This window comes from Megalobrama amblycephala, linkage group LG1, assembly GCF_018812025.1.
Source record: "Megalobrama amblycephala isolate DHTTF-2021 linkage group LG1, ASM1881202v1, whole genome shotgun sequence".
NCBI lineage: Eukaryota > Metazoa > Chordata > Actinopteri > Cypriniformes > Xenocyprididae > Megalobrama > Megalobrama amblycephala.
In genome coordinates, this window is record NC_063044.1 from 30,282,572 (window position 1) to 30,298,909 (window position 16,338).

Genomic DNA, 16,338 nt, shown 5'->3' on the forward strand with positions numbered 1-16,338 from the left:
AATAAATAAAAGTAATGTCATAAAATTGTGAGTCTGTTTCGATTTCAAGATCAGAAGCAGTTCTTGACAAATGAAAATCACAAACATGACACTTATGAAATAATTTTATAAGTGCAATTTATTAATATAGAATTTAAGCTCAAGTAAATTAGGAAAATAAAGTGGTTGACTTCTAAAGCTCTAATAGAATTTTAGAAATGTAATGCGACAATAAGCTTTAGTTTAGCTAATGCAGATGATTAAAAAAGGTTAAATAGGCCAAACAAATAAAATGTTTTAGGTCACAGCTGCATTACTCTGAAAAAAAATTAAAAAAAACTTTTTTGAAAGGTTTGATGTTATTGAACTCTTTTGCTTTGAATGCATTCCTGGCTGCGTCAAACCGCGACTGGCTCGACTGCATGTTCAAGGCGTTAAAGATTTCTGTAATATGCAAAGACTGAATATTTCTGTCAAGGAGACACAGCCAACGCCCACCAACACTCAAGCATCGTCACCAGATCTCCTCACTCCGCCCACTCATTCACTTTCCCCGGAATACTAATCATGAGAAGAAGAAGAAGAAGAAGTTTTATTTATATAGCGCCTTTCCATAGCTCAAGGTCGCTTCACATAGTGCTATAAAATACATTTACACATCAACATACACAATACAAACACAGAAGGCCAGATTTAGCCACATTATCCACAATAAATATTGAAAAGATATGTTTTTAGCTGATTCTTGAAGGTAGACAAAGATGATATGTTACGAAGTGTAAGGGGTAGGTAGTTCCATAATTTAGGAGCATTAACACTAAATGATCTACCACCTACAGTGGACAGCCAAAAACGAGGAACGGACAAAAGACCAAGCTCAGATGATCTGAGGGACCGGCCAGGAGAGTAGGAGTGGAGTAGGTCAGACAGATATGGAGGCGCAAGACCATTTAATGCCTTAAACGTTTGGAGTAATATCTTAAAATGAATACGTGATGCCACAGGTAGCCAGTGAAGATCATGCAGTAGAGGAGTAATGTGAGCAGAGCGCCTGGTGGAGGCGAGAACTCTTGCTGCTGAGTTTTGAACATACTGTAACCTTGCTATGAGTTTTTTAGGCAGGCCAAGAAATAGAGCATTGCAATAATCCAGACGTGATGTGATTAATGCATGAATTAAGATTTCAGCATCGACTAGAGTGAGAGAAGATCGAAGACGTGCAATATTACGAAGATGGAAAAAAGAGTTTTCAACGACAGAAGAAATATGAGAGGCAAAAGATAGAGTTTGAGCGCAAACTCAAAATGCAGTGTTGTATATTATATTTTTACAGTATCAGCTGAGGGTGTTCATGCTTGTTTTTAAGGGTGCTTATATTGGAATTAGACTTTGTGATTTTTTTTTTTTAACCATGTTTTAATTTTTTTTTTTTACAAAAAATGGTGATCAAACATTAATTGACGGACCCCCTGCAGTACCGCTACGGACCCCCTGGGGGTTGTGGACCCCCGGTTGAAGACCCTTGATCTACATCTCTATCTCCGTCTGAGTCTGACAATTTCACTGTACCAGTCTTTTTATGGTTTTGCATACTGGACAAATGAACTGCTCTATCCAAACTGTATTCAAACTCTGTTCAAATAAAGGCAGTAAAGTCCTGTCAGGTGAGCTGCTCCACTTCACCGACATCCTCCTATTTAATAACATTATAAGTGAAAATAAGCAGTTGGCGTACTGGCGAATTTTAGTAGTCTCTCTACTATATTAGTCTATTACTCTCTACATTTTTCAAATATTTGGGATGCAAATGATAAGAATTTGCTAAATACGCAAAGTTGTATGGAAACGGCTGAAGGGCAGATTTTCTAGAGATTTTTTAGAGATATAGCAAAACTTATGCGACAATGCAATTTTTTAGGGATGACGTCATCTCACACACCATTTTATCTGTAAAAGGCCAACTGGATGGAAACAGCCTCGAGACAGCAAGTTTCACAAATATTTTTTTGTGCATATTTGCTTTGTTAACAAAACAGCGCAAAAACTGGATGGAAACTTGGCTATTGTTTCCCAGAGGTATGAATCAGGAAACTGATTATAGTTTATTTTATTGAATATTCCATATATATATATATATATATATATATATATATATATATATATATATATATATATATATATATTTGGTAACACTTTAGAATACTGATCCTTCATTAATGAATAACTACACAGGAACAAATGAATAATGCATTATTAACACTCTAGTAACTAACAAGTAACTCTGATTAATGAATTGCTCAGTTGTAGGTGGTAGTTCACCATTAACTAATCAGTAACTACTGTTTTTTCATTCCTCCCAGAGAACTACTAAGAACTACTATATACAGATTCATAATTAACATGAATGATGCATAATGTATAATTAATTCTAAAGTAAAGGCCTTGGTAACCCACTAGTAATGACTGAAGTATTACTAAATACTTAAGAAGGAATTACTAATTATTTGGATCAGTATTCTAAAGTGAGAAACATGATAACTCTCTAGTAACTACTGGAGTCTTTGTAAACTTTTGATGTTTTTGTGTGTTTTTGTACAGTAATTCCTTATGATATATTTGGTAACACTTAAGTAATTACTAGTGGGTTACCATGATCTTCACTTTATAATACTGATCCAAATAATTAGTAGGTCCTTTAGAAGGATGTAGTAACACTTAAGTAATTACTAGTGGGTTACTATGATCTTCACTTTAGAATACTGATCCAAATAAGAAGTAGTTACTTTAGAGTTATATAGTAACTCTTGAGTTATTACTATCCAATACTTTACAAAAACCTCAAAAGTTTACAATGACTTCAGTAGTTACTAGAGAGTTATCATGTTTTTTTAGAATTAATTATACATTATGCATTATTCACATTAATTACGAACATGTATATAGTAGTTCTTAGTAGTTCTCTGGGAGGTATGAAAAAAACAGTAGTTACTGATTAGCTAATAGTGAACTACCACCTTCAACTGAGCACTATTACTTACTAATTCATTCATCAGAGTTTCTTGTTAGTTAATAGTAGTTACTAGAGTGTTAATAATGCATTACTCATTTGTTCCTGTGTAGTTATTCATTAATGAAGGATCAGTATTCTAAAGTGTTACCATATATTTTGTTTCATTGAACTTCTACCTTTTCCATTTTCTCCTGTAGTGCTGTAAGAGTGAGTGTTGCACCTTTTTTCAGTTCATATGCATTTTGGTTTTTTGGTTGTATCTCCTCTTCTGTTGGTAGAGCACTTCTTTTTAACATTTAAAAAAAAATCACTTAAATCATAAAAAGTTTTGTATATCAAAAAGAATTATGAGAGAAAAAAGATGCTTGAGAGATTTATTTGGATGACAGAAGTTGAATCTGAATCTTTAAAAAAGCATAAGCACTCTGGTTTTCTGAAGTTTACATTGTGTACCTTTAGTCGTACAATCAGACAAATGCTGCGCTTCAGTAAAACAAGACAATAAAGGCTCAATAACAGAAAGTAATATGCAGTACCTACAGGTTAACTAAACACATTAGAAAATAAAGTTAAAATTAGCACAACATTAAAGAAAGCAACTGTTTGATGCTATTGTACAGTTCAGATCACTTATTTTCCCAGAGCTGGACACAGTGTCACACCAGAGATGTTTTTGTATTGTCCTGAACTGATGCACATGAGTATATCACATAAATTTAATGTGGATTGAATAGAGCACAGTTCATGTCACTTCTTATTCCAGAGCTTTTCAGTATGTACACAGTCTCACACCAGAGATTTGGGTCATCTGTTTTTGTCTTGACAGCGACATTAAACTTCTCATAAGGAGGAATCAGCACCTCTTTCTTCTCAGGATGCTTAGAATATTTTGTCACATCAGCACCTTCACAAGTGTGGATTTCAAAACAAGACACACGTCCCAAATGTTTCGCTTTTTCACGATCAAGAGAGGTTGAAGTGAATGACCCAAAACCAACCTCTCCACTCTCTTAAGTAAATTTATCATTTGTACCACGAAAAGTATCAAAGCATCTATTTTGTGTTTTCTTCAGAATCTGTATCGCTTCTGTTAACAGAAAGTGAAGTGAATACCATTTGTATGTATTGTCTTTGTAGCTTTGTTTGCCAGCACGAGTGTCACGACTGAATTCACTACGTACATTATCATCAGCATACACCTTTATGGCAATTTTATGTTGTTTTGATAATTTGCTGAACACATTAAATTTACTGGTTTCTTTGTCAGCTATTATCCAAGCAGCTTTAAAATTAGGTGAGTTATTTTTTTCCGTGACCAGATATTTTTTATCCACCAGATCTGTCATTTTCTTTTCACAGCCGTAATACCGGTCAACAACAGAGTCCGGTGCCATATCCAATTGATATTCTGTGTCTTCAGCAGCAGCTCTGTGATCCTGCAGCAACAGGAATCATAATAATCACATGATCAGTATTAATGTCTGTAATATTCATACCAGAACACAAGCTTACCTGTCTTAGAGCAGCTAAAAAGAGAAGAGCTTCAATGATCAGCAGCATCTTGATTTAGTCAATCCCACAGATCTAGTGAACTAATGAAGAACAGATGCTGAAACACAACCAGAAACACAACAGCGGCTCACAAATACAGTACAAAATCTGTGACTAGAATACGACTAACAGAACTGTTCACTACAAGTTCTAGCATAATGCAATTTTACATTTGTAGAACTGGTATTTTCTGCTCTAATGCAATATCCTGTGGAATACATATTTAAACCTGTGATGTTAAAAGATGAAAGTGTCAAAATAGACATTTTTCTATATCCTCCAATGAAATTACCTGCGAATACAGTTGTCTTCTGACAATTTCTATTCGATATTTTCTTCAGGAGCTCAGGAGACGAAGATCATTCACAGCCAGACAACAACTGTGATCTTGGGATGGCTCTTTTATATTGGTTATGATCTGTGACATCACATGTGTGATAAGAAATAATTGCATGAATTTAGGCAGTACAGTCTGTCATTGTTCTTATTGCTTAAACAGGTACAGTAGTGGTACCGTAAACTTGGTTAAGGTATTTATCTGACAAAATTATTTGGCAAAAAAAGGCAAACTACAGCTACATGTTTTATTTTACTATAGAAAAACAAAAGGCTCACAGGAAAAAGCATTCACTGACTACAACATAACCAGTGTTTCATTGGTTCTCTCCTGTTTTTGTGTGTTCACACTCAAAAAAATTAACTTTCACTGTTGTTAGTTTCACTCAAACCACCCTTGTTCACATTACTTAAAAAACTCCCTAACTACATGAACGTAATTTAACTGCGTTGTTTTTACTAAAAATGAGTATTGTCAGCTTTACTTAATAAGTGTTTGTTTAGTCAGCGTAACATTGCTGAGTGAAATGCACAAATTTACATCTGTAGAGATCCATAGTTCCCAGCATGCTTTGCAAGGGAGTACATTAAGAGAGTAAATTAAGGGATTAAAGTGTTATTTTATGTGTTTTTCAGTAAAGGGAAAGATGTTGTTAGTTTATGTTAGTGTTTAATGTTAAGTTATGTTGTATATTTAGAGTAGTTTCTGTAATGTTTTTGAATTTTGAGGTTACCATTATGCAGAGGAGTGTTGCCTGTGTTTAGGCTGTGCGCTCTTATGTGCATGTTTATAGGATGAAATTCCTGCTCTCAATTCAGTTGAGTTTGTTCAATGAACAATTTTTTGAGTGTATTTTGTAGAGAAAATAGGTCATTTAATAAGGTAAATTAATTCAATAAATGTCTTCACCTTACATAATAAACAACGTTATTAAGTAAACTGCACATATAAATATTATGTAACAGTGACATTCAAATGATTTGTATTTACTCAAAGAAATTTTGTCAACTTTACTTAAATTTCTTTTGTTTATACAACTAAATTGTTATGTTTACAGATTACTCAATATATTTGCATGGAACCACTTGACACTTCTTTTTTTATGTAAATCCAACAATTCATTTTTTTTTATTTTGAGTGCATAATTTCTTTGAATGACAGCTTGGCCAAAAATTATATCTGCACAATTTGATTTTATATTTTTAAGAAGTATCTTTGATTTTATATTTTAAGAAGTATCTTCTGCTCACCAAGCCTGCATTTATATGATTAAAAATACAAACAAAAACAGTAATATTGTGAAATATTATTCCAATTTAAAACAGCTGTTTTCTATGTGAATGTATAGTAAATTGTAATTTATTCCTGTGATCAAAGCTGAATTTTCAGCATATATATTCACATAGAAAACAGCTGTTTTAAATTGGAATAATATTTCACAATATTTCTGTTTTTGTTTGTATTTTTAATCAAATAAATGCAGGCTTGGTGAGCAGAAGATACTTCTTTTAAAACATTAAAAAATCTTACTGACCCCAAACTTTTGAACGGTAGTGTATATATATATATATATATATATATATATATATATATATATATATATATATATATATATATTGTTATTTTGTAGTCAGAAGAACATGTTAAAAAAATACAAAATACAATTTCAGAAGTTTTTTTTTTAAACAATTCTTTCTTAAAGTTGAACAAATACAACCACTAAAGAACCATACACAGGATAATAAACTATGACAAGATATTAAATAAGTTTTTATATCCATGACAGATGAAAAAAGTAATCTAGCCAATCAGACAGCCCTGTCCTCATCTAAGACTCACATTATCTGGACTGAATGTTAAATTCCCACATTTACACCTATAAATGAATGTAGGATGTTTTTTCCCTGACATGTTTGACCTCTTAACTCAAATATCAGAAGTGTGAAGGGGGTTAAAGACTGGAAATGCAAAAGTTTGTGTTCATTTGTGTCCTCTTCTCTTATCTGGCAGTGAACTGGACAGTGTAGTGGCACACCTTAAGCCTCAGATATACTGTATCGTAAGAGTATATAATAACTGAACTACTGTTAAATTACTACTATTTGCATTGATAAAGAACAATACAAAGTTATAACATTAACGTATTCACATACCTTATATGATCACAAACCACAGACTGATAAGAAAAACTAAATGGCTGCAAGTTCACTTACAGAAGCAATATAATTTGATAAGGATATTCTGGACACACAGGTTCGTTCTGGATCATTTGCATCCTCCTCTCTTAATTGTTCAGTACCAGAGCGTTTTAGAACTGCATTTGGCATCTATTTAACGCGGCGCCAGTTTCGTTTAGTAGAATAGGGAAGGCGTAGGACACACAATTTAAGCTTTCTGAAGAATACGGAAAGCGGAAGCACGTGCAAGACGATCATTTGTGTTTATAAATCATATACAGTTGTATTTTTGTGGAAAATGAGCGATGGTTTCTCTAGATAAGACCCTTATTCCTCGTCTGGTATCGTTTAAAGCTCTTTGAAGCTGCACTGAAACTGTAATTTTGACCTTCAACCGTTTGGGCTCCATTGAAGTCCACTATAAGGAGAATAATCCTGGAATGTTTTCATCAAAAACCTTAATTTCTTTTCGACTGAAGAAAGGAAGACACAAACATCTTGGATGACATGGGGGTGAGTAAATTGTCAGGAAATTTTTATTTGAAAGTGAACTAATCCTTTAAGACCCCAGCATAGCCAAGCAGGTCCAGTCTATAAAACCTTACAACAAAGGTCTTGTTGCCATACTTTGGGTGGAATGGGCTTACTGGCAGAGGCGAGGGCAGACAGCACGCCTCGAGACCAGAAATTGCTTCCCAAATCCACCTGCTGATTGTTAGTTTGGTAGCTGGGCAGCCCTCTTGGTGGGCCCAGTCTTTCTCACTGAGCAGACATACAAAATAGATGTAGTCCACTGACACAGGAGGATGATGAAGGCCTGTAAGGCAATAAGCCAAGGCCAAAGGTCAGAAGAGTGCTAGGGACAACTCTTCTTCAGTAACGGCTAGATCCCCCTGCCTGGACTCTAACCAGTGCTGCAGGCCTCATCCTCATAATGCCATGAAGGAATCAAATTAGGTAATAGTAGGTAATATTTCCCCAGAGGTCCACCACTTAGTGGTGACTGGTCTTCACGCAGACTTTAAATGTGGATGGGGAACAACCATCAGAGAGACAATCTTGAAGGAAATCCAGTTAGCTGTGTCCAAATGTGAACTTTCAACTATGATATAAAGTTTGCTCATGAGAGGAGCTCTAGTGTTGAGGCACCATGGCATCCGGCCCTGCGGTAAGGGAGAACCAGAGCAGACAGTGAGTCATATCTTGTGACACCAACAGATCTGGGTAGAATCTCCATTTCCCGGGCTTCAGCCCCTGCCTGAACAGGACATCTGCTCCCAAATTTTGGTCCATGGGATATGCATTGCGATGAGTGAGAGCAACTTGGAAGTATGCATCCTTTAGATCTATCATGACAAACCAGTCCTCGGAACTGTTTTGACTCATGATTAGCGGGACAGTTAATATCTTTAACCCGAGTCTCCTCAGAGAACGGTTCAAGTGCCGCAGATCTAAGATAGGATGCAACCCCCATCCTTCCTTGGAACTATGAAGTACTGGCTTTAGAACCCGGACTGCCTCTGGGGTGTGCAAACATCCTATGACATGCCAAGCTTATTGCATGGTTATCAGCATTAAAAGTTAAATACCATTGCTGCTTTTTGCAATGCATTTTTCGTTTGGAAAGATGAAAATAACAGTACGCTTCCGTCAGTTATTTTATCTACAGGTCGCTACATTGCTTACATATTTCTGCTCATTCTAAATGATAAAGTAGCACTGTAAGATTACATGGTAACACTTTATTTTAGGGTCTTTTAATCATGCATATTACTAGAATATTGGCTGTTTATTAGTACTTATTAAGCACATATTAATGCCTTATTCTGCATGACCTTATTCTGCATTCTTAATCCTACCCAATGCCTAAACTTAACAACTAACTTACTAACTATTAATAAGCAGTAAATTAGGTATTTATTAAGGGAAAAGCAGTTGTGTTCCCTATACTAAAGCGTTACCGATTACATTTGATAGTATCCATTAGTGAGAAAGTGACTGCATGTGTGAATCAGTGTTACCTGTTTAAAATGTGCTTTCACCCAATCATATTCAGTATCTGGAAGATACAAACAAATTCCTTGAGAACTATAACCTCCCGTTCATGCCCATCGCCATCATCATAACCTTCAATATTTTCCTGATTTGAGTGATCCATCTGTATCAAGCTAGCTAAATCTGTTTAATGTGTGAATTCCTGCTATTATGGGCCGTTGGCATGAATTGTACTTGTGAAGGAGCGGCAGTGGAGTGCTTTCGGAGCGAGTGAAAACCATGAAACTCCGACTTTTAAAAAACGCTCCGGTCCACTCCTCGCTCCGCTCCCACACCTTTTCCCGAAGCAGCCTCTCAAAACTGACCTCAGGTGAAGATATTTTTGATAAAATCTGATGGCTCAGTGAGGCCTCTATTGACAGCAAGTTAATTTCCTTTTTCAATGCCCAGAAAGCTACTAAAAATATATATTTAAAAACAGCTTCAACCTTAATATTATAAAGTCACGCAAATACTTTTTGTGCGCCAAAAAAATCAAAAAACACTTTATTCAACAATATCTATTGATGGGTGATTTCAAAACGCTGGAATCGTACTAAAAAAATATTTAAAACAGCTTCAACCTTAATATAAAGCGACACAAGAATACTTTTTGTGCGCCAAAAAAACAAAACAAAAAAATTAACAAATTTATTCAACAAAATCGAGTGACACAGCTTCATGAAGCTTTATGAATCTTTTGTTACAAAAGCTTTAATTTAGACAAATGCTGTTCTTTTGAACTTTCTATTCATCAAATAATCCTGAAAAGAAATTATATATATAATAAATATTTCTTGAGCAACAACAACAAAAAATCACAATATTACTGTTTTTACTGTATTTTGGATCAAATAAATGAAGCCTTGGTGGCCAGAAGAGACTTCTTTTAAAAACATTAAAAATCTTTCTGTCCAAAAAAATTTGTATGTACACTGTAATTTTAAATGCTTATTTTTCCTGAACCCCTTTGATTACAGACATAATCTTATTTTCTAAAAGGCAACACTTCACTTCTCAAGTCTCGAAATTGCTGTGAGTGACCATGAAAGAGAGAAAAGACTCTGAATATTTTTATTGTTTTGCAACCCTGGCCAGACAGAACTTGTGTTATACAGTATATCTGAGGCTCAATGCACTCCACTGCACAGTCCAGTAAAGGTCTTTTTACCTACAGGTGTCAGATAAGAGGATACAAATGACCCTGAATGAATGTCCTCATCTATACCTTGTAAAACTTTTGAATCACAATCATTTCATTTGCATTCTCTGAGCCTTTATTCTCACTCACACTTCACACTTGATATTTATGAATATCACTGAGGCCAAAAGATCTTCAAAAAACATTTCCAGTCATTTTGAAGATCCCAATGTTGTATTGAAAGTGGTCATTTGAAATTGGTTATTGAATATTTTACAATATTTTGACATTAGTATGTCGTTTTTTTGTGGTCTCCTGATCATTGTTTTTGTACACATTTGAGAAAGTATTAAAAACACAAAAACAAATGGCATCATTTCATTCCATTTCTTAATTCCAGTTTCAGAAATACTATTTAATAGATGTTCTTTTGTCCACCACAACAAAATTAAGTTTTCCAGAGTCTTTACTCTTCGTTGTCTCTCTCTGGGGCTTGAGGAATGAAGTGTTACCTTTAAAAAGAGCTCAACATCATGCCATCAAAGGAGTTCAAGAACTACAATCATTAATATATGGGTGCATCATATTTGTAAATTTGCTCTGGCAGGAAGGAACTACTGAGGTACTTTTAATTTCTATACTTTATTTTCTTCATGTCCTCACTACAGTTACCTTTTTGCAGAAATAATGAGAGATTGTACCGCCTCATGTCATGAAGTGAAAACTCTTATCACACACATGCACGTGACGTCTAAGAACACACACATTATATCCAATATAACATGCTAACTATCCCAACCTTACGATTGAAGATCGCTGTTTTTGTCTGGCTGTGAGCAAATAAATTCTCTGATCTTCATTTTTTTGTCATTGCTCCTGAACTCCTTAAATATAACATCACTGAAGCTCTTCTCTTTTTAGCTGCTCTAAGACAGGTGAGCTTGCGTTCAAGGATGAATATTACATGAATACTGATGATGTGATCGTTATGATTGGTGTTGATCACAGAGCTGCTGTTAGAGGACAGACATTTCCACTGGATACGGCACTGAACTCTGTCAATGATTAATATGATGGTTGACCAGGGATCATTTAACTGCTATGTATGCGTACACTAGTGATGAAGAATATAGCAAATTCAATAATCCTGTTTGTACTGAGAAACAAGAATACAAAGACAATACTTTTACATGGTATTCACTTCATTTTCTTTTAACAGAAGCGATACAGATTCTGAAGAAAACTCAAAATGCATCTTATTCAACTTTTCATGGTACGAATGATGAATTTTATCAGTGTTCTCAACATATAAGTTCATTTAGGCTCATTTGCTTCATCATCTCTTAGTCGTACAGTAGCAGAGGATTTTAGAACTGTATCTTGTTTTGAACGTGCTAATGTGACAAAATATTCAAAGTATATTTGTAGATTTTCTCAACTTTTATTTTTTTTTTCCAGAAATGTTAGGACATGCAACAAAATAAATAGTCTTTTATTTGGTCAGTCTGTTTCAACTTTATTTAACTGACAAAAGTACTAAGAAAAGATTTCTGATGTTTTTAATGGCTTAATTGTATGCAAAATATAAACATATTTTTTGATAGTTGCGACACACTCCAAAAAAAGTTGGGACGGGACAAAATTAAAGTGAAAAGACTATAGAATATCCAAGATAAACTGTTTTGAAACAGTCCTCAAGGTGAATTGGTAACAGGTGACGTGAGTTTAAAAGGAACATCAAGTCTTATCAGGAAAACACTAGGAAACAATGTTTGAATAATACTGATACTTAGTATTCTGGACTGCATTCTCTCAAAGCTTCATAGTCAGAGGTGTAAAGAGTACCTGAAAACCATGCTTGAGTAAAAGTACTGATACCTTACAGCGAAAATGACTCCATTACAAGTTACAAATCACCAATTCCAATACGACTTGAGTAAAAGTCTTAAAGTATCTGATTTTAACAGTACTGAAGTATTTTACTCATGCTGAATGTAGGCTCAAAGATGCACTAGTTCTGAGAGACATGCCGGTGAAAATAAGAAGCAATTAATTTCTAAGATGAGAAATCAAGTTTATTTTCTAAAATCAAAATAAAACTGAACATCTCAATATTGCAATAAATCAAGGTCGACACAACAACCTTTTAAACATCTACAAACTCTCAAGTCTCAGTTGAGCTCAAGTGGCCATAAGTAAACCAATATCTGTCAAAACGGTCTTGTCAATATAGCGGATAAATAAAACAATGTTATGTAAAATTAAATAGTCAAAGTCTACTGTATGTGCTGGTTTGAGCCTCATCACCGGCTACAGTCAATTCCTCATCTAATAAATCAAACTCCTGCGATCAGAAACTACCTGCTAATGCACTCACATTCATGTAAAGTATCCTTGTTGACAAGTTTTGGGTGAGTAAAGGCAAAACGCACAAGATATAGTACCTTCAATGCCCTTAGATGGCGATATCGCTTCTTTATATCAGAAACAAACTTTTTTTTATTTTTTTTTATTTTTTTTATTTAACAAGACAAATATAAGACATTGTAATACATATCAGAGCATATAAAACAAAGAGTACCAACAATAACTAAAATACAAAAAGAAAATGTATACAAAAAAAGAGAAAAAAAAAAAAATAGGATACAAAGTACTACATATTATTAGGGCAGTTACATGAACTTGAAAAGCTTCAGAATTTGTATTGTTTTTATAAGCTTTTTGTTTTGTGATCTCATGTTTGAAAGAGTTTCAAAATATATTGTAACATCGGTGTTATAAAATGTAATATATGAGGGTTTCTTTTGAGTTATTTTTGTCTTATGAATATAAAACTTTGCTAAAATAATTAAAAGATTAATAACATAATTTTGTTTTTGAGAAAAATATGGGTTTTGAAAACAAAGTAAAATGTCATGGGGTTCTAAATTAAGAGTTCTATTTAATTTTTTTGTTATGTCTATTTTAAAGTCAGTCCAAAAAGAAATAGAAAAAGGGCAATAAAGAAATAAATGTTCATTATCCTCAGATGATGTGTTACAAAAAGTACATTTATCACAGACAGTATGGATATATCTACTAATGGCTGCATTTACAGGATAACATCTATGAATAATTTTGTAAATGATTTCTTTTACTTTATTAGAAATGATATATTTATATGGTAAAGTCCAAATGCTGTACCAAGATATACAATGAGGTTTAAGCCATTTTGATTGACATGAAGGAATGGATCCAACATTAAAGGAATTTCTTATAAAATTGTTATTAAAATGTTTATCAAAAAAGTAAAGACCATTTACAAAAAGTTGAGGATTTTGTAAGGTTGTATTATTAACATCTACGTCTGAGAATTTGGTTAACATTATTATGCCATTGTGTATAGCCTTAATTACTCTGTTGTATTCTTTTTCATTCACAAAAAAAAAAAAAAAAAAAACATTTTGAAATAAAGTTAGGGTATGTATATAATTGCTCATTTTTGTCAATGAGCTGGTTAACAATTAAAATGTTGTGTTGAACTCAATTATCCATGTACAATAACTTCTTATTATAAATGATATTACCATTGTTCCATATAAAACATCTGCTAGGAGAAAAATTGTGTTTGTGCAAAAGTGACCAAAAGAGTAATGCTTGTTTATGATAATTTGCCAAAGCAACAGGAAGTTTACCAGTTATATAAGGACATTGCAACAAAAAAATTAAACCCCCAAGTTTTTTTCAAATAAAAATATGGGACTATATTGAAAATACTTGTTTGATTTTTTACAAAGTTTTTAAGCCAATTAATTTTTTTGAATTTGGTTGAAAGTAGTAAAATTTAGAACATTTAACCCACCATTAGACAATTTATTAACAAGGACGTTGTTTTTAATTTTATGAGGTTTGTTTCTCCAGATGAATTTAAAGAGTAATTTATCCATTTGTGAGCATATATCCTTTGGAGCACTAAGAGAAGAAAAAAGGTATGCTGCTCTCGAGAGACCTTCTGCTTTACTCAATAAAACTCTCCCTTGAATAGAAAGATCTCTTGTTAACCATGAGTTATATTTCTTTTGCATGCATAAAGTTAGAGTTGCCCATTACATCAGTATTTTTTAGAAATTTTAATTCCCAAATAGGTTACTATACTTTTAACAGGAATATTACACACATTGGATAGGTTGTTGTTTTTGAGTTGTAAGATCTCACATTTAGACAAATTTAAAAACAAACCAGAGAATTTTGAAAAGCTATTAATTATATTCAGAGCCAAACCTCAGTACTATCCCCAAGAAAAATTGTCGTGTCATCAGCAAGTTGCGATATTTTAATTTGCCTTTCATGAATTTCAATTCCTTTAAAGGTCCCGTTCTTCGTGATCCCATGTTTCAAACTTTAGTTAGTGTGTAATGTTGTTGTTAGAGTATAAATAAAATCTGTAAAATTTTAAAGCTCAAAGTTCAATGCCAAGCGAGATATTTTATTTAACAGAAGTCGCCTACATCGAACGGCCAGTTTGGACTACATCCCTCTACTTCCTTCTTTAATGACGTCACTAAAACAGTTTTTTGACTAACCTCCGCCCACAGGAATACACAAGATTTGCGTTTGTAGAGTGTGTTTGTCGCCATGTCGTCGAAACGCTGTTATTTTCATCCCGCAGTCCAATCACCGGGTCTGATTCCGGCTTAAATTGATAGGGTAAAATTAAAGACATGTTTACAATAACACTGAGCGCGTGCATCTCCACGTTATGGTAAGAGGCGTGACCTTTCCGGGCAAGATGCGCTAAACTGCTGTCGAATCACAACACAGGAACCGCTGGCACAATCAGAACTCGTTACGTATTTCTGAAGGAGGGACTTCATAGAACAAGGAAGTCATCAGCCCGTTTTTATGACAGTGGAAACAGCGGTCTACAGATAAGTAAATTATGTGAAAAATACTGTGTTTTTTTACACGCGAAACATGAACACATGTTATATTGCACACTATAAACACAATCAAAGCTTCAAAAAAACACGAAAAACGGGACCTTTAAATGGGTGTTGGTTTATCATATTACTTAACACTTGAGCTACAACTAAAAAAAAGAAATGCAGAAATTGGACATCCCTGACGGATGCCTTGGTTTATTTCAAATCTGGGAGATGTTCCATTAGCAAGTTTAATAGAGCTATTACTACCATAGTACATAGTTTTTACACTTGAAATATTGTCCAAAACCAAAGAGTTTTAGGGAATCAAATATAAACTTATGGCTTACTGTATCAAAAGCTTTTCTAAAATCTAGAAAAAGTATTAAACGGTCTCTATTTAGTAAATTGCTATATTGTACTAAATCAATAACTAAACAAATATTAGAGGATATATGACATCCTTTCATAAATCCACATTGAGCTTCATCAATTATCTCATTTAAGGCATTTTTCATACGTTTTGCAAAAACTGCTGCCATTATTTTATAATCATTATTTAATAATGAGATAGGTTGCCAATTTTCTAGTAATAATATCTTTTTGAGGTTTAGGGATCAAGGTGATGACACTCTGTCTAAGTGATGTAGGTAAGGATCCTTTGTTGATGGCTTCTTCATATACCGCTAAGAGGAATTTAGATTCCTGATATATATATATATATATATATATAAATATAATCTCTCAGGGGGGGTTCCTCCTCAAAAAAAAATAGGATGAGAAAATAAATCATATGTCATATAAAACAACAAAATATTACAAATCATGACATTAAAAAGAGCATAAGTCATGCATATTTCTTAAGGAACACTGCCCAACAGCGACACCCACAGGTAAAGTTACAGCAGGAGTCGTGCCTCCCTTTGGTCTCATAGGAAACCATAGAAAACCATCAGACCCCCGGCGTGTGGTGGGTTTTGTGGGGGTAATTGAGAATGAATGGGGGAAAGTCACGTGAGAGGAGGCAATGTCTCCATCGCGCTATGATTGGATGTAATTGGTTATGATTGGATATGATTTGTTTGTGCGATAAATCCTGCCTTTTGTTGACGTGCGCGTTCTCCGCATCAGTTTAAATGAACAAATGATGGCGTCAATAGGAAGTAAGTAAGTAAGTAAACAGATCACATATCACTGCTTTATGTCAC

General features: G+C 33.9%; 1 long non-coding RNA gene across 1 annotated transcript; it reads right to left on the minus strand.

The window, feature by feature from the left end:
- Positions 1 to 3,358: 3,358 nt before the first annotated feature.
- LOC125249715 lies at positions 3,359 to 4,907 on the minus strand. The gene is made up of 3 exons (XR_007180613.1): positions 4,833 to 4,907; positions 4,502 to 4,598; positions 3,359 to 4,425 (listed from the first exon to the last, which is right to left on the minus strand). It is a non-coding gene; the product is annotated as an uncharacterized LOC125249715 (long non-coding RNA).
- Positions 4,908 to 16,338: the final 11,431 nt, after the last annotated feature.